The following is a 23,843-nucleotide window of genomic DNA, read 5'->3' on the forward strand; positions in this document are numbered from 1 at the left end:
TTCAGGAGCTGATTGATGAATTCAGAAAGGGACAGTTGAAGATCCACAAAAATGTCTTAATTGAAGGATGGCAGTGGAGAGAGTCAACAGCTTCAAGTCCGCAGGCATGCATTGCTCTACAAATCTGTCCTGGGCCCAGCACATTGATGTAATCATAAAGAAAGCTCATCAATGCCTCTACTTGCTTAGAAGATTGATGAGATTCAAGCGTTGATGAATACTCCATTGAACAACTACAAATGTACCGTAGAGAGCACCCTGACTGGTTGCACTATGACCTGTTTCCATGGCCTGATTCGGAAACTCAAACACCCAGGAATGAAAGGGATTACAGAAATGGTAGACACCACCCAGTCTATTACAGGCACTTCCACCACCTTCAAGAGTTTCACGTGCCTCAAAAATGTAGCCAGCATCATCAAGGACCCACACTACGTTGGCCACACTCAATTCACTCCTACCATTGAGAAGAAGGTTCAGGAGCCTGAAAACTGTGACCACTAGGTTCAAGAATAGCTTATTTCCAGTGAACCATCAGGCATTTAAACATGACACATCACTAACCTCAACAAATATATGCTTCTTTATACATTGTCGGGTTTTTTTGCGCTAATGACTGTTTTCTGCTTTTTTCTGCACTGGTATTACAGTTGTTAACTTATTATATTATATTTATCTCTGTGTATTGTGTTTATGATTCCGTTAAGCTGTTGCATGTAAGAACTTAATTGTGCTGTTGTTAGTACATATAACAATTAAACACTTGAATCGTAATGTTGCTATTATACTTTGTCAGGCAGTGGCTGAAACAGATCATGCAGACAGTTTCAAGAGTTTCACATTTGACTTTGAAACCATATAGAGTGGAGCCTGCTAGTTTACTTGGTTACAGGGTTATATGGTTGTGAGAAGTTACCTTTAAATTAGAGTTGAACAATTAATTGGATCATGTGGGGAAATACTTCTTCATGCACGGAAATGCAGAGATTGGTTGGAAACTCCATCCTGTAAAAAATCTGTTAATGTTGAGGGGAAGGCGTTGTCGCAAAAGGGGCATCATCAAGGATCCACACCACCCTGGCCATGCTCTCATTTCACTCCTGCTATCGGGTAAAAGCTATAGGAGTCTGAAAACTATGATGTCGGTGTTCAGGAACGGCTTCTTCCCATCTATCAGGCTATTGAACTCTGCGAACTCCAACTAAACTTTGAACTTCGAACTGTCTTGGTTGCATGAGCAACTTCTGGCTTCTTTTTGCTAATTTTTTTAATTTATTGAACTTCTTTTTTTGTTTGTTTATTATTTTATCTATTGACTACTGTGTTTTGAAACCTGTTGTGTTGCTGCAAGTAAGAATTTTGTTCTGTTTCAGTACATGTGATAATTAAACGGTCTTTATTCTTGACTGTGTGAAGAAATCTCTCCTCATCTTAGTTCTAAATGGCATACTTATTCCCATTGTTTCTCGACAGAGCAAACATCCTCTACACACCTTTCCTGTCAGGCTCTCTAACTGACAAAATATTGCTATATCACCTCTCATTCTTCTAAATTCTATTCTGAGAGGTCTAGCCAACTCAGCATCTCCTCAAATGTTAGATCTGTAATCCTGGAAAACATGTCTGATGAACATTAACTGAACTCCTCTATAACATGCACATCTTTTTTAGGTGGAGAGACATGGCGCCTCACATTGCATAACTAGGTTAATCTTATCTTTCAAAATCAGGATTGAGGTTTCATGCTTAAAGATTGTGACAGTTGCTAATTTTATTAGTTATAAACCCAAAATGCAATTAGCTGTACTTGTATTCCCTGTTTGCCTCACGAGGACAGTGGTGATACATTAAACAACACTGGACTAACCAAGGGCAAATAACGAGTCAAATTGACCCCCTCGTCTGCCACTCTTCCTGTGACTGGGTTCCAACCTCCATGCCAGGTGCCTGTGGAGGTAAAGGTTTTGCCTCCTCTCCAATGAGCAGTCATACCTAGTTGTATAGCTTCAGGTTTTAATACCAGCTTTAGGTTGGTATGTAGGCAAGCAATTCATTTAATTAACCATATTGCAACCCTTTTATTAAGTTGACCGGCACTTGGACGAATCCATCATGGGCCTGACAACAGAAGAAAAATACTTACATTTGTAATGGGCTTTACATGTCCCAAAGTCCCAATGCACTCAGCAGCTTTTTGAAGCCTGTTAGTTTATTTATTGTCACGTTGTGCCTGACCCACAGTTGTGAAGACTTCTCCCTGCATTTCTCCCTTAAAACTTTAAAATCTGTTTATTAGCATTCAGCAGAGTTGTGTTTATTTGTGCACAACTTCAACTTGTGGACCGTTATCCTACTCCCATCTTCAGAAAATACAAATCTGATTGGATTATCATTTATTTTCCCCTGTGGTTCCACTTCCTGCATGTTATGTTTAGGAAGGAACTGCAGATGCTGGTTTACACCGAAGATATGCTGGAAAAGACCTGAAGAAGAGTCTCGACCCAAAACGTCGCTCATTTCTTCTCTCCAGAAATGCTGCCTGTCCCGCTGAGTTAATCCAGCATTTTGTGTCTATCTTTAGCATGTTTTGTTGCCAGGCCTGAATTGTGCATCACATAAACCAGCCTCCTCAACATCGACAATTTACATTTCACACTGCCTCAGGAAAGCAGTCAACATAATCAAGGACTGCTCACACCCCAGCCATTCTCTCTTCCAAGTCATTTCCAGATAAGCTCAATGCATTTTATGTGATGAAAAGGAGAACAATGACACACCTACACAAGCCACACAGCCCTGACAATCCTGTGATCTCAGTCTCTGAGGCCGACATCAGAGCTTTCTTCAGGAGAGCGAATCCACACAAAACATCCAGCCCAGACGTCATACCTGCTGAGTGCTAACGACCTGTACAAACCGATTGGTTGGAGTATTCAAGGACACCCTTTTAACCAAAGATCTTAGAGCAGAGCAAGTTGGGTTACTCTCACGCAAACTTGTAGTACGCTCATGGGCAGATTCATGGGTGATTCATGGACCCATATTAGCAACCAGCCCCCGCCATCTTGTTCCGCCATCTAGTTCCGCCATCTTGCTCCGCCATCTTGCTCCGCCATCTTGCTTCCGGCCAAAGATCGGATCTTTGTTTCCGCCTCCACTCCCGTATCTTCGCTTTGGTCTTTGACTTGGGCGGGGAGAGGGAGTGTGTGACCCGGGGCAGTGGAAGAGGAAGTGTAGGTCCCGGGGAGAGGGAGTGTGGGGCCCGGGGCAGCGGGAGAGGGAGTGTGGGGCCTGGGGAGAGGGAGTGTGGGGCCCGGGGCAGCGGGGAGAAGGAGTGTGCGGCCTGGGGAGAGGGATTGTGCGGCCCGGGGAGAGGGAGTGTGCGGGGGAGAGGGAGTGTGCGGCCCGGGGCAGCGGGGAGAAGGAGTGAGCGGCCCGGGACAGCGGGGAGAAGGAGTGTGCGGCCTGGGGAGAGGGAGTGTGCGGCCCAGGGAGAGGGGGTATGGGGCCCGGGGCAGTGGGGAGAAGGAGTGAGCAGCCCGGGGCAGCGGGGAGAGGGAGTGTGGGGGGAGGCGAGGGAGTGCTGGGGTGGGGAGAGTTGAGGGGTGGGATAAGGCCTAGTGTGTGTGAAGTTGCGGGGAGGTTTACAATGTTTCTTATTTAATGTCCCTTGTCTAGTCTGAAATAAAGTTCATCATTGGATCAGAAGAAATATAATTGTGTGTGTTATATGATTATATACATTTATATCACATTCATGTATGTGTGTTTGTAAACATTTTATTCTTTAACAAGAATTAACAGAATTATGAACTAACAGAATTATGAATCTAACCCTATATCACACACAAAAACATCCCCCGCAATGTTAATTACCCTGCGAGTTGGGTCGGGTCGGGTAGGTTCCGGTTACTACAAAATCAACTCAAACACTGCTTGTGAGCCATTTAAAAATAAATGATTTAAAAAACATTAAAAAAGACAATTACTAGAGTCAAATTTTATTCTTGACAAGAAGTATGAACTGACAGAATTATGAATCTAACCCTATATCACACAAACAAACTGTTACCCCGCGACATTGATTACACTGCGAGTCGGGTCGGGTCAGGTAGGCTCCGGTTACTCAAATGGGCGGTGAAAAATGCCCAGGATCCCCTCCGTAGCACTACACGTCAGCCCATTGTATTTCGCAGGAGTGGCCTATCTTGCTCTGCTCTAAGATCTTTTCTTTTAACCTCCTGCATCTGTGGTCTGAGGTTCCCACTTTCTTCAAAATCGCATCTATTGTATTAGTTCCCAAGAAGAGCATGGTGTCATGAATCAATGATCCGGTAGCACTCACATACACTGTAATGAAGTGATACGGAGGTTGGTTATGCCGCAAATTAATTCCTGTCTTAGAAACTGCTGAATCGGTTTCAGTTTGCCTATTGCCACAACATATCAGCAACAGATGCTCTCACAGGGTTTCCACTCTGCTCTGGACCATCTTTTAACACTTATATATACAGCAGGCTGATGTTCATTGACTATAGCTTGTTGTTCAACACTATAATTCTCTTTAAACATCACCAAGCCCCAAGACCTGGGTCTCCGTACATCTCTTTGCATCCAGATCCTTAATTTCCTCATTGGTAAACTTTGATCAGGGTGGATCAGTAACAAGAATAATTCTTCTCCTCATGGACCATTAACATGGGTGCATCTCAAGTCTGCGAGCTTGGCCCTAAGCTCTACTCCTTTTTACACCATGACTGTGTGACCACACACAGCTCAAATGCCATGTATAAATTCACCAACAACACTGCTGTTGGTGGCCAAATCACAGGCAGTGATGTGTTAGCATACATGAGGTGCTACCTCAGGAAGGCAGTATCTATCATCAGAAGGATCCCACCTTCCGGGCCATGTCCTCTGCTCACTGCTCAGTGGCAGGAGACACAGACACTTGAAGTCACACACCATGTTCACGAACAGCTATTTTTCCCACAATTATCAGTTTCTTGAACTAACCAACACAATCCTAATTCTACCTGGACAAGAGAAAGCTAAAGATTACTCTTGCACTACCATACATTTATATTTCTGATTGTGTTTTGCACAATTGCTGTATTTTTTCACAGTCAAGTTCTTCTTCTTACTATCTTGCAAAATAAAATGTGTGATTTATGTATAATTTATGTTTTTGTTTCTTTGTTTGAGTCTACGTGCCTGTGATGTTGCTGAGAGCAAAATTTCCATTGTGCCTGAAGCTCACAGTACTTTTGCATATTGACCAGAAACTTGATTTGACTTCTTCTCCCCTCTCCCGTCATCCAAAGACACAAAAGCTTGAAATCTCATTCCAACAGATTCATCAGTCTGAAGAAGGTTCTCGACCCGAAACGTCACCAGAGATTTTGCCTGTCCTGCTGAGTTACTCCAGCATTTTGGGTCTATCAACAGATTCAAGAACAGCTCCTCCCTGTTGTTCTCAGACTTTTAAACAAATTCACTCTTATGCTACAGATTAATTCTGATTTTCCATTTCTATCTCTTTTCAGCTCTTGCATGTTTTTTAGACAATAAACGATAGACAATAGGTGCAGGAGTAGGCCACTCGGCCCTTCGAAACAGCACCGCCATTCAATATGATCATGGCTGATCATCCCAAATCAGTACCCCGTTCCTGCCTTCTCCCCATATCCCCTGACTCCGATATTTTTAAGAGCTCTAACTAGCTCTCTCTTGAAAACAGTTATCTACAGTTTCTCAGTAGCTGTAACACTACATTCTGGATGCCGTTTATTTTCTGTTTTCAATTGCTTGGTGTACTCATCTATGGTGTGATTGGTCTGGAAAGCAAAAAAAGTAATGTTTTTAACTCTTTTGTACATGTGATAATAATAAATCAATACCAATACTTCAGATTGAGTTGTCTCTGTGATGGGACTCTTTACATCTTGAGCATAGCAGGTTTCCAATGTGAGAGTGGATAATCTTTATGTGATCGTTTCTACGTTACTGTCCTTATCGAAGTTCGAGAAATTGGAGAGTTGTAAATGGTTCTCTGAAACAAAGGGTAAATTCCCGGGATCATGTAGAAGGAGAAATGGATTAGTTTGTGTAGGGATATTTGGCAACACAGAGAGGTGAGCTGGAACCCGGAAGTCTTAATTCCATATAATGCCCAATGTATGAGGAAAGGGGGGGGGGGGGGGGGGGGGGGGGGCAAATTGATGGGGCATAGGTATTGTTATTGGTTTATTATTGTTACATGTAGGGCGGCACAGTAACACAACGGTGGAGTTGGTGCCGTACAGCGCCAGACACACAGGTTTGACCCTGACTACGAGTTCTGTCTGTACGGAGTTTCTCCCTGTGACCACGTGGGTTTTCTCCGGGTGCTCCAGTTTCCTCTCATACTCCAAAGACATAGTGGTTTGTAGGTTAATTGGCTTCGGTAAAATTGTAAATTGTTCCTAATGTGTAGTATAGTGTAGGTGTGGGGGCTGATGACTGGTCGCCGCTGACTCGGTGAGCCGAAGTGCCTGGTTCCGGATTGTATCTCTAAAGTCCGTCTAAAGTGTACCGAAATACAGTGAAAAACTTCGTTTTGCATGCTACCTAGGCAAAATAACCAAATATTTGAACATTAGGTTGTGAAAAAGAGAAATTATAGTGCAGAGTATAGCATTACAGCTACAGAGAAAGTGCAGATTTTAAAAAGTCCAGCAATTACAATGAGATAGATTGGAAAATCGGAAATTCATCTTTAGCGTATGAGAGGTCTATTTGAATCCAATAACAATGGGGAAGAAGCTGCTCTTGAACCTGGTGGTGGACAGAGGGAGACATTAAGGTAATCCTAAATAATAACTGAAAATGCTGGAAACACCTAGCAGGAAAGACAGTATCTTTGGGAAGAGAAACATTAATGTTTAAGGTCAAAGACTCTTTATCAGAGGTTTCTGACTGGGGTCTACAACCTGTAAAATCACCCAGTTTCTCTTTCAACAGGTGCTGCCTGACCTGCTGAGTGTTTCCAGTATTTTCCGTTTTTATTGCAGAATTCAACATTTGCAGGTTTCCTGATTTAGACAATAGACAATAGATGCAGGAGTATGCCATTCAGACCTTCGAGCCAGCACCGCCATTCAATGTGATCATGGTTGATCATCCACAATCAGTACTCCGTTCCTGCCTTCTCCACATATCCCCTGACTCCGCTGTCTTTAAGAGCCCTATCTAACACTCTCTTGAAAGTATCCAGAGAACCGGCTTCCACCACAGAGAATTCCACAGACTCACAACTCTCTGTGTGAAAAAGTATTTCCTCATCTCCGTTCTAAATGGCTTACCCCTTATTCTTAAACTGTGGCCCCTGGTTCTGGACTCCACCAACATCAGGAACATGTTTCCTGCCTCTAGCGTGTCCAAACGCTTAATAATCTTATATATTCCAATAAGATCTCCTCTCATCCTTCTAAATTCCAGAGTATACAAGCCCAGCCGCTCCTTTCTCTCAGAATATGACAGTCTCGCCATCCCGGGAATTAACCTTGTGAACCTATGCTGCACTCCCTCAATAGCAAGAATGTCCTTCCTCAAGTTTGGAGACCAAAACTGCACACAATACTCCAGGTGTGGTCTCACTAGGGCCCTGTACAAGTGCAGAAGGACCTCTTTGCTCCTATACTCAACTCCTCTTGTTATGAAGGCCAACGTACTTACTTTCATTGACTGATGAACAAGGACCCCCAGATCCCATTGTACCTCCCCTTTTCCCAACTTGACACCATTAAGATAATAATCTTCATTCCTGTTTTTAGTACCAAAGTGGATAACCTCACATTTATCCACATTAAACTGCTCTGCCATGCATCTGCCCACTCACCCAACCTGTCCAGGTCACCCTGCATTCTCATAGCATCCTCCTCACAGTTCACACTGCCACTCAGCTTTGTGTCATCTGCAAATTTGCTAATGTTACTTTTAATCCCTTCATCTAAATCATTAATATATATTGTAAATTGCTGCAGTCCTAGCACCGAGCCTTGCGGTACCCCACTAGTCACTGCCTGCCATTCTGAAAGGGACCCGTTAATCCCTCCTCTTTGTTTCCTGTCTGCCAATCAATTTTCTATCCATGTCTGCACTCTACCCCCAATACCATGTGCCCTAATTTTGCCCACTAATCTCCCATGTGGGACCTTATCGAATGCTTTCTGAAAGTCCAAGTACACTGCATCCACTGGCTCTCCCTTGTCCATTTCCCTAGTTACATCCTCAAAAAATTCCAAAAGATTAGTGAAGCATGATTTCCCCTCCGTAAATCCATGCTGACTCAGGCCGATCCTGTTACTGCTATCCAAATGTGCCGCTATTTCATCTTTTATGATTGACTCCAGCATTTTCCCCACCACCAATGTCAGGCAATGTCAGTCTATAATTCCTTGTTTTCTCTCTCCTGCCTTCCTTAAAAAGTGGGATAAAAAAAAATTCCATTAAAGGCACTGCTAATTGGGATTCTCCAATAAAGAACTGTGGAAATGCATTCTACAAAGTTACTCCACAGTGCCTGGGACAGCTGGAAGATGAGTATATTCTCAACTCATCTGTTTACACGCTGCTATCTAGTTTAGATCAGCACTTCAGTCTGACTCAATGTCAGTTCAACAGTGTCTGAGTAAATGGAGCCTTTAATTACAAGCCCAATCATTGTACCGGCTGGGAGCCTGGGAAGAAGCACTGATGCAAATCTCATCCCCAAAGGCAAAAGGCATGAAGTGCAGCTGATCTCAGAAGGAGTTAAAGAACAGAAGAAAGACAGACTTTGAATATTTAATTCTGGGGCAATCAAGCATATGTCTGTCACAAAATGCCTCATGTTCACCAAGTGGAGGTTCTTTATCATGAATGCCACCGCAGAATGTCTTTCCAGTGACCAGGAAGTCATAAACTGTTGCTAATTGCTCGACTGATGATCAATGGGACAAAATGTGATCACACATCATAGTAATGGGACCGTGATGGGTATCTGATTGGATTGTGGCCTGCACCATTTGTGCTCGCACTTTGCTTGCCAATTGGCCCTATTGTTTGTAGTAAGTGTTTGGTTCAAACTGGTCAGTGATTGCTAAATATCCCAGATCCATTTGTGCACACTTTGTTGGTGTAGGACCTGAACATAGACAGTAGCTCCACAATCAAAGCTACTGTATTGCATCTCAGCCTTTTAGCTAAGATCAAGTGTAGTATCTGTTCTTATCAGAAGATCAAGTGTAGTATCTGTTCTTCAGGTGAAGTTTCTGTTCTTATTAAATTAGAGGTCACATATTTAATGTCCCTTGTCTAGTCTGAAATAAAGTTCATCATTGGATCATAAGAAATATAATTGTGTGTGTTATATGATTATATACATTTATATCACATTCATGTATGTGTGTTTATAAACATTTTATTCTTTAACAAGAATTAACAGAATTATGAACTAACAGAATTATGAATTTAACCCTATATCACGCACAAAAACTTCCCCCGTAATGTCAATTACCCTGCGAGTCGGGTCGGTTCCGGTTACTACAAAATCAACTCAAACACTGCTTGTGAGCCATTTAAAAATAAATGATTTAAAATATATTAAAAAAGACAATTACCAGAGTCCAATTTTATTCTTGAAAAGAAGTATGAACTGACAGAATGATGAATCTAACCCTATATCACACACACAAACTGTTCATTGATTACACTGCTAGTCGGGTCGGGTCAGGTAGGTTCAGGTTACTAAAATGGGCGGGGAAAAATGCCCAGGATCCCCTCCGTAGCGTACTACACGTCAGCCCATTGTATTTAGCAGGAGTAGCCTATCTTGCTCCGCTATAAGATCTTTGATAGAAACAGTTAGTCTTTCAGGAATGAGGTGCCTTGCCAGTCAGACTGTGATGCCCACCCACCATTACCAGCAGATCAAACAGCAGGCAATGTGCAAGGCTCATGTGGAAAATGGCCACTGGGGCCACTGCAGTATTGGGCAAATATTGAGACCAAGAAGATGAAAGTTGTCCTCGTCACACCAAGAGCATTGTGCATTAACAGCCCAGTCAATTATGATCTGAATATTTTACCACTGAGAAGCTCAGAGCACTTGTAGCTGAGGTGCTGATTATCAATCACCCAAGAAGCAAGAGGTGGCACGCAGCACTTTAGCCTGTTCATGGGTCAAGTCCAGTCAAGAGTTTATTGTCATGTGTCCCAGATAGGACAATGAAATTCTTGCTTGCTGCAGCGCAACAGAGTATAGTAAGCATAAACACAGAACAGTTCAGTGTGTCTATATAGCATAGACCATATATATATACACATAAATAAACAGATAAAGTGCGGTAGGCTGTTATAGTTCAGAGTTTGTTTGATGGCGAGTTTAATAGCCTGATGGCTGTGGGGAAGAGGCTGTTCCTGAACCTGGATGTACCAGATTTCAGGCTCCTGTACATTTCTACCTGATGGCAGCGGAGAGATGAGTGTATGACCAGGATGGTGTGGGTCCTTGATCATGCTGGCAGCCTTTTTGAGGCAGCGACTGCGATAGATCCCTTCGATGGTGGGTGGTCAGAGACGATGATGTACTGGGCAGTGGTCACAACTTTCTGCATTCTTTTCCGCTCCTGTGCGCTCAAGTTGCCGAACCATGCCACGATGCAACCAGTCAGCATGCTCTCTACTGTGCACCTGTAGAAGTTCGAGAGTGTCCTCTTTGACATACCGACTCTCCGTAGTCTTCTCAGGAAGTAGAGGTGCTGATGTGCTTTCTTTATAATTGCATCAGTGTGCTGAGACCAGGAAAGATTTTCAGAAATATGCACGTCCAGGAATTTGAAGTTCTTGACCCTTTCCACCATCGTCCCTATCCAACCCCTTCCAAAGTTCACAATCAGTTCCTTGGTTTTGCTGGTGTTGAGAGTCCGGTTATTGTGCTGGCACCATATGGACAGTTGCTCGATCTCACATCTATGTTCTGACTGGTCACCATCAGTGATGCGTCGCACAACAGTGGTGTCGTCGGCGAACTTGATGATGGAGTTCGCACTATGACCGGCTACGCAGTCATGAGTATAGAGTGAGTAAAGCAGAGGGCTGAGCATGCAGCCTTGAGGTGCTCCCGTGCTGATTGTTATCGAGGATGACACATTTCCACCAGTACGGACAGACTGTGGTCTGTGGATGAGGAAGTCGAGGATCCAATTGCAGAGGGATGCACAAAGACCCAGATCTGAGAGCTTGGTAACCAGCTTGGAAGGGATGATTGTATTAAATGCCAAGCTGTAGTCAATGAATAACAGCCTGACATATGGGTTTTTGTTGTCCAAGTGGTCCAGAGCGGAGTGGAGAGCCAGTGAGATCGCATCCACCATTGATCTGTTGTGGCGGTAAGCGAACTACAGTGGGTCGAGGTTCATGTTGAGGTAGCAGTTGATATACGCCATAATCAACCTCGCCATAATCAACCTCGCACAGCACTTCATCACCACTGACGTTCGTGCCACTGGTCGATAGTCATTGAGGCACGTCACCTTGCTCTTCTTGGGCACCGGTATTATTGATGCCCTTTTAAAGCAGGTGGGAACCTCAGAAGTAAGAGGTTGAAAATGTCCATTAAAGCTCCAGCCAGTTGGTCTGCACTGGTTTTTAGAACACGACCGGGGATGCCATCAGGTCCAGGCGTTTTCCGAGGGTTCACCTTCCTGAAGGATCTTCTGACGGCGACCTCTGTGACTGTGACTTAAATACCATTACGGCTAATGGGCGCTCGGGAAGGCACATCAGTGTTCTCCCTATCAAAGTGTGCGTAAAACGCATTGAGCTCGTCAGGGAGTGATGCTTCGCTGACAATTAAGCTGCCTCTTAATTTTGCCTTGTAGGAGGTGATGGGATTCAAGCCCTGCCACAGTTGCCGAACATTCGTCTCATCCTCCAGCTTGGAGTAAAGTCGCTTTTGGCCTTTTTTGATGGCCTTACCAAGGTCGTATCTGGACATCTTGTAGACCTCTGTATCTCCAGACATGAATGCCCGGGATCTGGACTTCAGAAGTGTGTGGATCTCATGGTTCACCCAATGCTTCTCGTTAGGATATACTCAGAAGGTTTTTGTTGGGATGCAGTCCTCCACACATTTCTTAATGAAGTCTGTAACGACTGTGGCATATTCATTCAGGTACATTGCCGAGTCCCTGAACATTGCCCAGTCTCCAGACTCCAAACAGTCCTGGAGTTGTTCCTCTGCAAGAGTGATATCCATTCCCTTGCATCAGATAGGGTCCTGTCCCTGGCCAGTGTCCTTGCACTCCTTTGGGACTCCTTTGGCATTCCCTTGCCCCTGACCAGCTCTGTACAGTCCCCACCTCTGGGGTGCGCTCTTCAATTACTGCCTACAGGCAGGAAGAAGCAGCACCGCGGTATGGTCGGATTTACCGAAGTGAGGGCAAGGGATAGGGCGATAGGCGTTTTTGATGGTCGTGTAGCAGTGGTCGAGGGTGTTTGATCCTCTGGTGCTGCAGGAGACATGTTGGTGGATGTTAGGGACCGGTTTCTTAAGGTTGGCTTTGTTGAAGTCCCCAGTTATAGTGATAAATGCCTCGGGGTAAGCCGTCTGGTGTTTGTTGACCACGGCTTGCAGCTCCCCCAGTGCCAGATGAACATCAGCCTGGGGTGGGATGTAGACCGCAGTCAGGATGATGGAGGTGAATTCCCTCGGTAGGTAAAAGGGATGGCACTTCACAGCCAGGTGTTCCAGGTGTGGAGAGCAGGAGTTGGACAGGACTGCCACGTCTGAGCACCACGTAGAGTTGACCATGAGGCAGACGCCCTCTCCTCTTCCTTTCCCAGTTGCCAGTGTACGGTCCATGCGATGGATGGAGAAACCTTCAGACTGGACTGCTGAGTCTGGGGAGCTGGGTATGAGCCATGTCTCTGTGAAACAGAACACAGAGCATTTCCTCAGCTCCCTTTGGTAAAGCAGCCTTGCCCTTAAGTCCTCCACTTTATTTTCAAGGGACTGTACATTGGCCAGTAGGATGGTAGGGCGAGGGGGTTGAAGTCCCCTACGCTTCAGACTGACCTGAAGTCCTGCCCGTCGGCCAGGTTTCCGGCCACAATGGAGGCCTCTCCGTTGTTTCCAGGTACGGTACTTACTGTGCCTGCTGTTTCTGCGAACCTGCACTGGAACGGGGATTCCCTTGCAGATGGCAGCTCCAGCTCCGTTGCGATCGGGGATTCCCTCACAGTCGGCAGCTCCAGCTCCATTGCTCCTGGGAGATCCCGCCCGTCAGCTCCGTAGGTCTTCCCGGTGTTTCCAGGTACAGTACTTGTGATCCTCAGTCAGGTCGGATATTCTCCAGCGATCAAGGGAACACTTGCAGTCGGGGGCTCCTGCAGCTGCGGGAGATCGCGATATGCACTCGCAGCTTGTCCGTTACGGCACCGATATCTGTCGTTTCTCTGATCAAGGTGAGTTGATTGAAGCTATAAATAATCCTCTTCTGTTGAGCTGCTGGCAAAATGTCACCACAGGCAGGCGCCATCTTTAATCAAGTGGGGTTTGCCCACGTCCAAGCTGCCAGTCTGTGCTAGATTTGACTGCTGCACATTGTGCAGTAGTTTGAAAGCTCCACTCCTGGCCTTGCTGTCGACAGGATTGGGCCCCTGGCCAGAGTCCTTGCACTCCTTTGGTACTCCTATGGTACTTCCAGGCTCTCTGGATATTCCACTGCATTTTGTGGCCAACAATGTATTTCTTGTCCATTTTCACAGTGCGTTGCATCAGGAGGGCTGGAAATATCGTCAAAGATACCTGCCACCCTGGCCATTCCCTTTTGTCCTTTCTACTTTCTGGGAGAAGATACAGGAGCTTGGAAGCTCGGATGTCCAGACTTAAGAACATTTCTTCCCCACTGCTATCAGACTCATGAACCAATCGCTTCTTTCACAACCCATTCCCAGAGGTTCTACCATGTACTCTTACTCTTAACTATACCACATTCTATATTTGATTATTGTACTTTAGTATTTTTGCGCTCCTAACTATGCTCCCTTACAACATCAGTGTTTTGCAAAGTGACAGTATCTAATCATTGATATCTTGTGCGGATTTCATGAAAACGGGAATTTTTTCAGTTCTTACATATGACAATAAACTCATGGGATCTGAAGTCCTTCCTGGTTAATGGAGAACCAATCATTGATTATTGTCTGAAGAAGGGTTTCGGCCCGAAACGTTGCCTATCTCCTTCGCTCCATAGATGCTGCTGCACCCGCTGAGTTTCTCCAGCTTTTTTGTGTAACCTTCGATTCTCCAGCATCTGCAGTTCCTTCTTAAACATTGATTATTGTCTCTGCTAACAAGTGTACAATGCAGTGCCTTTCAGCACTGTTGCACCAGGCCAAGATTTTATGAATATGTCTCTGGAGGACAATTTTGTATTTTCATATTTCCTCACATGCTGAAGGGGGGTATTTAGCCCCGTTGAGTCTATATTAATCAATTCTATATTGATTCACAGATCAATCCCATTCCTCCATAATTTTTTTCTGCAACCTATTCGCCCACATTCACATCATCTACTCCCACATGCTACCACCTGCGCTTTCAAGGCAATTCAATGGTTCCCACATATCTTTGGGATGTGGGAAGTAACAAAAGCATGCAAGGGAAACCTACATCATCACACAGAGAATGCGCAAATTCCACACAGACAGCAATGGCAGTCAGGATCAAACCAGGGCTGTGGAACTGTAAGGCTGCAAACTTTACTGGCTGTGCTGCCCAGAAGCTTGTGATTCAAAGGCAAAACAGTTATTAGCAGAGTTGCAGACGGCATGGGGAGGAGGCGACGAGGTAGGTCATAAATGATCACATGGTTACAATTAATAAAAAGATGAGAAATAAATAACGCAGCCAAGTAACAGGAACGGGAGTCTGTTTTGGCCTTCCTAACATTCAGGAACTGATGGTAGCTGTAGCTGGCCCTCCAATGCCGCACCAGGGATCAGGATGGTCCTGCCCCATCTCTTCAGCTCGAAGGTATCCTCTGATACAAGATTTTTCTTTATACCTGCACGCACTGTGTATGTGACACTGAACTCGACTTTCACTTTGACCACTCACACCCCGTTCTCTCTTCTTCACTTTCATAGCGGGTAGGGGATACAAACGTTCGAAATGTTTGAAACTACCAGATTCAAGAACAGCTTCTTCCCTGCCGGTATCATACTCTTGAATAGACCTCTCATAAGGTCGGGATATATCCCCAATCTTACAATCTACCAAATTGCAGCACTTGCACTTTTTATTATTTGCACTTACTCTGTAACTGAAACACTAAATTCCGCATTCTGTTTCCTTTTTCTTTAGAACTGCCTGACCTACTCTTGTATGGTATGATCTGCCTGAATAATATGCAAAACAATCTTTTTATCTGGATCGCAGTACATGTGACAATAATAAACCAATATCAATAATAAACCAATATCATTACTTCTCCCCAGACTTACTATTATGCTCTTAGTACCCCATTACATCTTTCATAATTGCACATTCAGTAATTTTTCCCTATTATTGATGTCAGTAAAGATCAGGAGGGGGAAGAAATCTCAAAAAAATGTTGGTCTGAAGGATATTATAAATGTAGGGAGGGACAATAGAGTGGACAGTTTCGGAAGTAAGGGTGAGAATTTAAAAGTGAGCAATAATTTCCCAGGTTTTCCCAGAGAGCAACTTTGAAAACAAGAAAGTATTACCTGGGGGAGCACCTCAGCCGATTGTGATCACTTTATAATTGTGTAGGAAGGAACTGCAGATGCTGGTTTAAATTGAAGATAGACACAAAAAGCTAGAGTAACTCAGCGGGACAGGCAGCATCCCTGGAGAGAAGGAATGGGTGACGATCTGGGTTTAGACACTTCTTACGATTGAAATTTTCCTCGACCCGAAACTTCACCCATTCCTTCTCTCCAGAGAAGCTGCCTGTCCCGCTGAGTTACTCCAGCTTTTTGTGTCTATCATCACTTTATATTTACTGTTTAAAGATATCAGCACATTATAGAGTTATTTCACTGACACCATATTTATATGAAAATAATTTCTGAAGCACCTGCTTTATTCCTTCCAGGACCTCCCATGACAGTTTACAATCAACAGAGCGCCTCTGAATCAAAGTGGCTTATGGGAGTGGCTGGAAACATGGCACAATTTGTGCCCCGAGAATCAGCAGCAGGCGGGGAAAGACCGAAGGGGATAATCTCCTTTTCGTGCATTGATTGAGGGATAATGAATAAATCAAGGAATGAACCTCCAATCTGTCTCGGCAATGTGGGGGATGGAGGAAATTGGCTGGAATTCCAGGATAATTTGCCTTCAAGTCTTGCCATACAGTCTCTCCTGTTGGTTGGAATAGAGGGAGTGATTGAGGAAAGATCTGATGTTGTGCTGCCTCATTCTCAGCAACAACTACAAATATCAGTAAGCTGATCCCTGATAACTTGCAATTTGTAAGCAGCACAGTGGTGCAGCTAGCAGGTTCCTTGTGGCTCAGGGAGCCAGGTTCAATTTGGTGTTTGCACGTTCTCCATGTGACTTCATACATTTCCTCAGGGTTTTCCAGAGTCCTCCCAGTTCCAAAAGGCATATGGGTCAGTAGGTTATTAGATACCACTAATTATTAGGGTCTGTAGTTCAGTGGTAGCGTTAGAGATGGGATTTGTGTACATGGGTCTTGATGGTTGGCATGGACTTGGAGGCCGAAGGGCCTGTTTCCCCGATGTATGATTCAGCAGTAAAACCAGCAGACTTCCCCAACCTCAACCCTCCTCCAACAGTACTCTCCACCAAACTCTATGTATAGCTGTTAAAGGACCCTTTGATTGTGTTTGTGGGTGAGACATTAAATAGACATCTGTGCAAGATGTTCTGAGGAAAAGGTGTTGGGGAAGTTTTCCCATGGTCACTTGTGTGAGATTGTCTGAGCACATCCTGGTATCAGAGGGACTAAAGTGCTTTCATGTGATAATGAATTCACACCAAGCTCTCCACAGGGTAAAGAGATTACCGAAGGTGTGAAACCACTGGCTGGGGTCCAATTTACAGCATTTCTACACACTGAATAAAGAATTCTTGAGAATGGTGCATATTATTCAACTCAATAACATGATAAACTGAATGATTTGACCACATTACTTTGCAAAATTGTTTCTGGTGGGTCTGTAAAATGACATAATCCTAATCCTTTGTATTGTAGGGTAGGTTCAACAATATTGAAATTGGGATTTCAAGAGAGAGTAAGATCTGGCTCTTAGAGCTAACAAATCAAGGAATTCAGATTCAGATTCAGATTCAACTTTAATTGTCATTGTCAGTGTACAGTACAGAGACAACGAAATGCAGTTAGCATCTCCCTGACAGGTAGGGGAATTGTCGATATTTCTCCAATTCTTGGGAGACACGGGGCGTCGCAATGTGCCCGCGCCGCCGCCAATCAGAGCATTGAGTATAGAAGCTGGGATGTAATGTTAAAATTGTACAAGGCATTGGTGAGACCAAATCTGGAGTATGGTGTACAATTTTGGTCGCCCAATTATAGGAAGGATGTCAACAAAATAGAGAGAGTACAGAGGAGATTTACTAGAATGTTGCCTGGGTTTCAACAACTAAGTTACAGAGATAGGTTGAATAAGTTAGGTCTTTATTCTCTGGAGCGCAGAAGGTTAAGGGGGGACTTGATAGAGGTCTTTAAAATGATGAGAGGGATAGACAGAGTTGAAGTGGACAAGCTTTTCCCTTTGAGAATAGGGAAGATTCAAACAAGAGGACATGACTTGAGAATTAAGGGACAGAAGTTTAGGGGTAACATGAGGGGGAACTTCTTTACTCAGTGAGTGGTAACGGTGTGGAATGAGCATCCAGTGGAAGTGGTGGAGGCAGGTTCGTTGGTATCATTTAAAAATAAATTGGATAGGCATATGGATGAGAAGGGAATGGAGGGTTATGGTATGAGTGCAGGCAGGTGGGACTAAGGGAAAAACGTTGTGTAGGCACAGACTTGTAGGGCCGAGATGACCTGTTTTCGTGCTGTAATTTTTATATGGTTATATGGTTATATTTTGTATCGCAAATCTGGGGAGAAAGAGGGAACGGGGTACTGATTTTGGATGATCAGCCATGATCATATTGAACGGCCGACTCCTGCACCCATTTTCTATCTTTCTATGTAAATAGTGGGTATATGGAACGATATGCCAGAGGAGGTAGTTGAGGGCAGGTACTATAACACCATTCGAACAGGTATATGGATAGGATACATTTATAGGGATATGGACCAAACATGGGCAGGTGGGACTAGAGTCAATGGGTCAAATTGGTTGGCATGGACATTTTAGGGCGAAGATCCTGTTTCCATGCTGCATGACTCTTTGACTCTCTAACGATAACCTGCATTAATGTACTCTAAAACATCACAAAGTGATTGAGAGTCAGGAATTGGAATTTATGCCCACTGGGACATAACATCATGGAAGATAATCTGTAAATCTCAGAAGGGTGTAGAAGGAAGCCTCTGTGGGGAAGACACATAATCCATGGCTAATTTAGGAAATTGGGAATAGTGTTAAATAGAAAGAAAAATCATAGATTTGTGATTTGCCAGATAATTGGGAACATTTTAGACACCAGAAAGGATAACAAAAAAAATCATAAAAAGGGAGAAGTTAGTTTGAGATTAATTTAGAAAATGAGGCTAACGGTAAGAGCTTTTGTGTGTATAGTAAAAGGAAGAGAGGAGCTATAGCAAACATTGGCCTCTCAGAGGAAGAAGCATGTGATTTACAATGGTAGAGGAGCTAAATAATAATTTTGGATTAGCCTTCACTGTGGAAAACAACCAAAATCTTATGGATTATAAAAGGGCTAAAAGATGGGAGGACCTTAAAACCATTGTATCGTCAGAACAAAATATTGGGCAACTAAAACGAAACACAAAATGCTGGAAGAACTCAGTGCACTGCAGAGCCTCTCACAATGGTTAAGGAGCATCTGAATGCCAAGGCACAGATAGCTACAGACCAAATGCTGGTCAATTGGGATTTATATGAATAGGTACTTGATGGTCAGCATAGACATCATGGGCTGAAGGACCTATTCCTGTGTTGTTTTACTCTATAACTCCAGGTTTATACATTGTTTATACAACAGGCATTGTTGGAAACACAGGAGACTGCAGATGCTGGAATTTTGAGCAAAAAACAAAATTTCTGGAGGAACTCAGTGGGTCAGGCAGCATCTGTGCAGAGAAATGGAAAGCTGATTTTTTTAGAATCATGGAGTTGAAACAAGGTAGAAAGAGGTGAGGGGAAGAGATGGGGCATGAGCTGGGAAGTGAAAGATCCAGATAAAGTGGGGCTGAATGGCAGGAGGGAGATAAGGGATGAGATGGTAACCAAGGCTGAAGGTTGGATGTTGAAAAGACTAAAGACCACAGATGAAGACGCAAGAAACTACAGATGCTGGAATCTTTAGCAAAAAAAAAACTGCTGGAGAAACACAATGGGTCAGGCAGCATCTGTGAAGGGAATGTACAGATGCCTTTTCGTGTTGTGACTCTTCTACAGTCACGAGTTTGAGCCTGAAGAAGGCTTGTCTGTCTATTCCCTCCGCAGATGTTGCCTGACGTGCTGAGTTCAACCAACAGTTTGTTTTTTTCTCAAGGGTGCAAATGGTGGAATCTGAGAAGAAAGGAAAGTGGTGAGTAATTGTTGATAAGACTCTCCCTGAGGCCATCGGTTTTAACATAGGCTGATAATCCAAGATAGTGTAAAGGGAGTGCTGCATGACTGAAGGTCCTTTAGATAATATAGTATGCTGAGGATCTTTCTGTTTGTTCAGACACATCTCTTGAGCTCATTGTTCTCCTGCTATTGTGAGACGGTTACCCCTGAAGCAAATCTCCCCTCTAAAACAAATTAAATTATCACTGGGCTCATCAGAATCTGTGCAGCCACAAAGCCAGTTGCTAGATAATTTAGAAACAAAGAACTGCAGATACTGGTTTATACTAAAGATAGACACAAAGCGCTAGAGTAACTCAGCGGGTTAGACAACTCTGGAGAAAAGGAATCCGTTTTCCTTCTGAAGAAGGGCCTCGACCCGAAACATCGCCTATTCCTTCTCTCCATAGATGCTTCCTTCACCCGCTGAGTTTCTGCAGCATTTTTTGTCTACCTTTTTCTCCTGAGATGTTGCCTGACCTACAAAGTTCCAGCACTTTGTGTCCATCTAAGATTATTTAGCTCAGTGATAAAATGCCATTCAAAATTTCATTAAAAATAACCAAAGTATTATCAGATATGTAGGAGTGAGAAAAGTAGAGTTTTAGGGATTAAAATACACAACGAAAATTCTAAAGAGTTAATCCAAAGAGGAGTTTAGGATTCTTGTCACTTGATTCGATGGAAATGGACTTGGTACATAATAGGATGCAACATTCTGTGTGCTATATCATTCAAAAACAAAAATCTTGTCTAAAATTGGGGACATCCTGTAACTCAAGGGATTTTCATTCCTGGCCGCCTTGTATCTGATGGAAAACATAGAGAAGGACCTACCCAACCCCAAAGCACAGAGGGTTTTCAATGGTATTCAAAGTATCTCTAGACACCTCTCTCTGTAAGTGCCTGGGTTACAGATGTAAGTGTACAACAGCACTCTAATCAATGTTTTACTTGATCATATACTAAAATTGTGGTGGTCGAGGTCAGAGAGTGGAGGGTTGTTTTTCACTTTGGAAGATTGTGACCAGTGATGTGTCACAGAGATTTGTGCTGGGTTTATTATGAAATGTATTAATGGTTTAGATGAGAATATAGGTGGCGTGATTAGTAAGTTTGCAGATGACTTTAAAATTGGTGATATAGTGGACTATGCAAAAGGTTGTCGCAGGCTAATAACATTTTAGACCAACTGGGAAATTGGACGAAAAAAGGAAGATGGAATTCAATTCAAACAAATGCAAAATCTTTCACTTTGGGAATTTAAACCAGGGTAGAACATATCTGCAAATTACAGGGCCTGGGCAGTGCTTTAGAAAAGAGAGACCAAGAGGTACATGTACATAGGAGACACAAGAAACTGTAGATGTTGGAATCTTGAGCAAAACACAAAGTATGGAGGAAGTCAGCAGGTCAGGCAGCATATATGGAGGGTACACAAAAAAGCTGGAGAAACTCAGCGGGTGCAGATATATGGAGGGAATGGACAGACAATATTTTGGTTCAGGAACACTTCTTCAGCCTGGTGGAATAGGGTGGAGAAAGCTGTAAAAGAGAAAAGTGGTGATGGGGCAAAGTTTAGCAAGTGATAGGTCGATACATGTGAGATGGGGGGGGGGGGGGGGGGGGGGGGGGGGGGGGGGGGGGGGGGTTGCTTGGCAGGTAGGGTGAAATAGTGTCAGTCTGAAGGTGAAAATGTCAAGAGGGTCAGATAAGGAGAGGAGCAGTAAAATGTAAAGCCAGAGGCAGGAATATGGATGGAAGGGGACGAGGGGATGGAAAGAAAGATAAAAGGAAATAAGGGATGAAGGGATGACAGAGGAATGCAGAGGGAGGAGATGAAAATAGAGCTGGGTGAGTGGATTGCTGGGTGATGGTGGGAGAGGTGGATGTGCACCATGGTGGGTGCAAGGGGGAAATAGAGGGCTGGGGGAAATTGAAATTGGAGAATTCAATGGTCATACCAATGGGCTGTAAACTACCCAAGTGGAATATGAGGTGCTGTTCTGCAAGTTTACATCTGGCTTCACTCTGGCAATGGAGAACATGTGGCCCAGGACAGAAAGGTCGATATGAGAATGCTTAACAATCGGGAGCTCTAGCAGGTCTTGCCGGACGGAGCGCAAGAGTTGGGAAAAATGGTCGCTTAATCTACTCTTGGTTTCATCAATTATGGACATAAACCTCCTCCAACCCTGTCTAATGCATTAGGAATATTGCGTGCATTTCAAATCGCCATATGATAGGAAGGATGTGATTAAGTGCATAGAAAAGATTCACAAATATGTTATTGCGACTGGAGGACTGTGATTATAAAGAGAGGCTGGATAGCTTGGGACTGTTTTCCCTGGATTGAAGGAGACTGAGGGGTGACCTTATAGATAAGGTGGATGGTCTCCCAGCATATGAAAGTCTTAAACTAAAGGGGATTATGGGGAAAGGGGAATGATTTAAAGGAGACCTGAGGACAATTTTTACACACAGGTTGGTGGGTATATTGAACAAGCTGCTAAAGGAAGTGGGAGATGGGGGTACAATTCGAACATTTAAAAGACATTTGGATATGTGGATAGAAATGGTTCACAGCGAATGCAGGCAAATGGGACCTCAGGAATGTCCTCCGTCTACGCCGTATCTGCTCCACGGATGAGGCGTTCCACACCAGGACATCTGAAATGTCCTCACTATTCAGGGAACGGGGGTTCCCCTCCTCCACCATAAATGAGGCTCGCACCAGGGTCTCTTCCATACCCCGCAACACTGCTCTCTCTCCCCATCCCCGCACTCGCAACAAGGGCCGAGTCCCCCTAGTCCTCACCTTTCACCCCACCAGCCATCACATACAAAAAATAATCCTCCGTCAGTTTCGCCACCTCCAACGTGACCCCACTACTGGCCACATCTTCCCATCTCCCCCCATATCTGCCTTCCGCAAAGACCGCTCCCTCCATAACTCCCTTGTCAATTCTTCCCTTCCCTCTCGGTCCACCCCCTCCCCGGGCACTTTCCCTTGCGGCCGCAGCAGATGCAACACTTGTCCCTTTACCTCCCCCCTCAACTCCTTTCAGGGACCCAAGCAATCGTTCCAGGTGCGACAGAGGTTTACCTGCATCTCTTCCAACCTCATCTATTGCGTCCGCTGCTCTAGATGTCAGCAGATCTATATCGGTGAGACCAAGCGGAGGTTGGGCGATCGTTTCGCCGAACACCTCCGCTCGGTCCGCAATAACCTAGCTGACCTCCCGGTGGCTCAGCACTTCAACTCCCCCTCCCACTCCGTCTCCGACCTCTCTGTCCTGGGTCTCCTCCATGGCCACAGCGAGCAGCACCGGAAATTGGAGGAACAGCACCTCATATTCCGTTTGGGGAGTCTGCACCCCGGGGGCATGAACATCGACTTCTCCCAATTCTGTTAGTCCTTGCTGTCTCCTCCCCTTCCTCAGCTCCCCTGCTGTCTCCTCCCACCCTCCAGCCTTCCGGCTACTCCTCCTTTTCCCTTTCTTGTCCCCACCCACCCCCACCCCTGATCAGTCTGAAGAAGGGTTTCGGCCCGAAACGTTGCCTATTTCCTTCGCTCCATAGATGCTGCTGCACCCGCTGAGTTTCTCCAGCTTTTCTGTGTAACCTCAGGAATGTACCCTGGACGCGATGAAAGGGTTCAGCCAAAGATGCTGGTTTCAGTTATTTGGAGTCAATTATAAAAGATGAAATAGCGGCAGATTTGGATAGCAGTAACAGGATCAGTCCAAGTCATCATGGATTTGCGAAGGGGAAATCATGCTTGACTAATCTTCTGGAATTTTTTGAGGATTCTGTCCATTTTTAACTAGGAAAATGGACAAGGGGAGCCTGTGGATGTAGTGTACCTGGACTTTCAGAAAGCATTTGATAAGTTCCCACATGGGAGATTAGTGGGCAAAATTAGGGCACATGGTATTGGGGGTAAAGTGCTGACATGGATAGAAAATTGGTTGGCAGACAGGAAACAAAGAGTAGGGATTAACGGGTCCCTTTCAGAATGCCAGGCAGTGACTAGTGGGGTACCACAA

The 23,843-nt window shown here is 44.4% G+C and overlaps 1 pseudogene; it reads left to right on the top strand.

The window, feature by feature from the left end:
* The first annotated feature begins 9,204 nt into the window (after positions 1-9,204).
* Positions 9,205-9,323, top strand: LOC129699903 (U2 spliceosomal RNA; annotated as a pseudogene).
* The last annotated feature ends 14,520 nt before the right edge of the window (positions 9,324-23,843 follow it).

Source organism: Leucoraja erinacea, chromosome 8 (genome assembly GCF_028641065.1).
Source record: "Leucoraja erinacea ecotype New England chromosome 8, Leri_hhj_1, whole genome shotgun sequence".
Lineage (NCBI taxonomy): Eukaryota > Metazoa > Chordata > Chondrichthyes > Rajiformes > Rajidae > Leucoraja > Leucoraja erinaceus.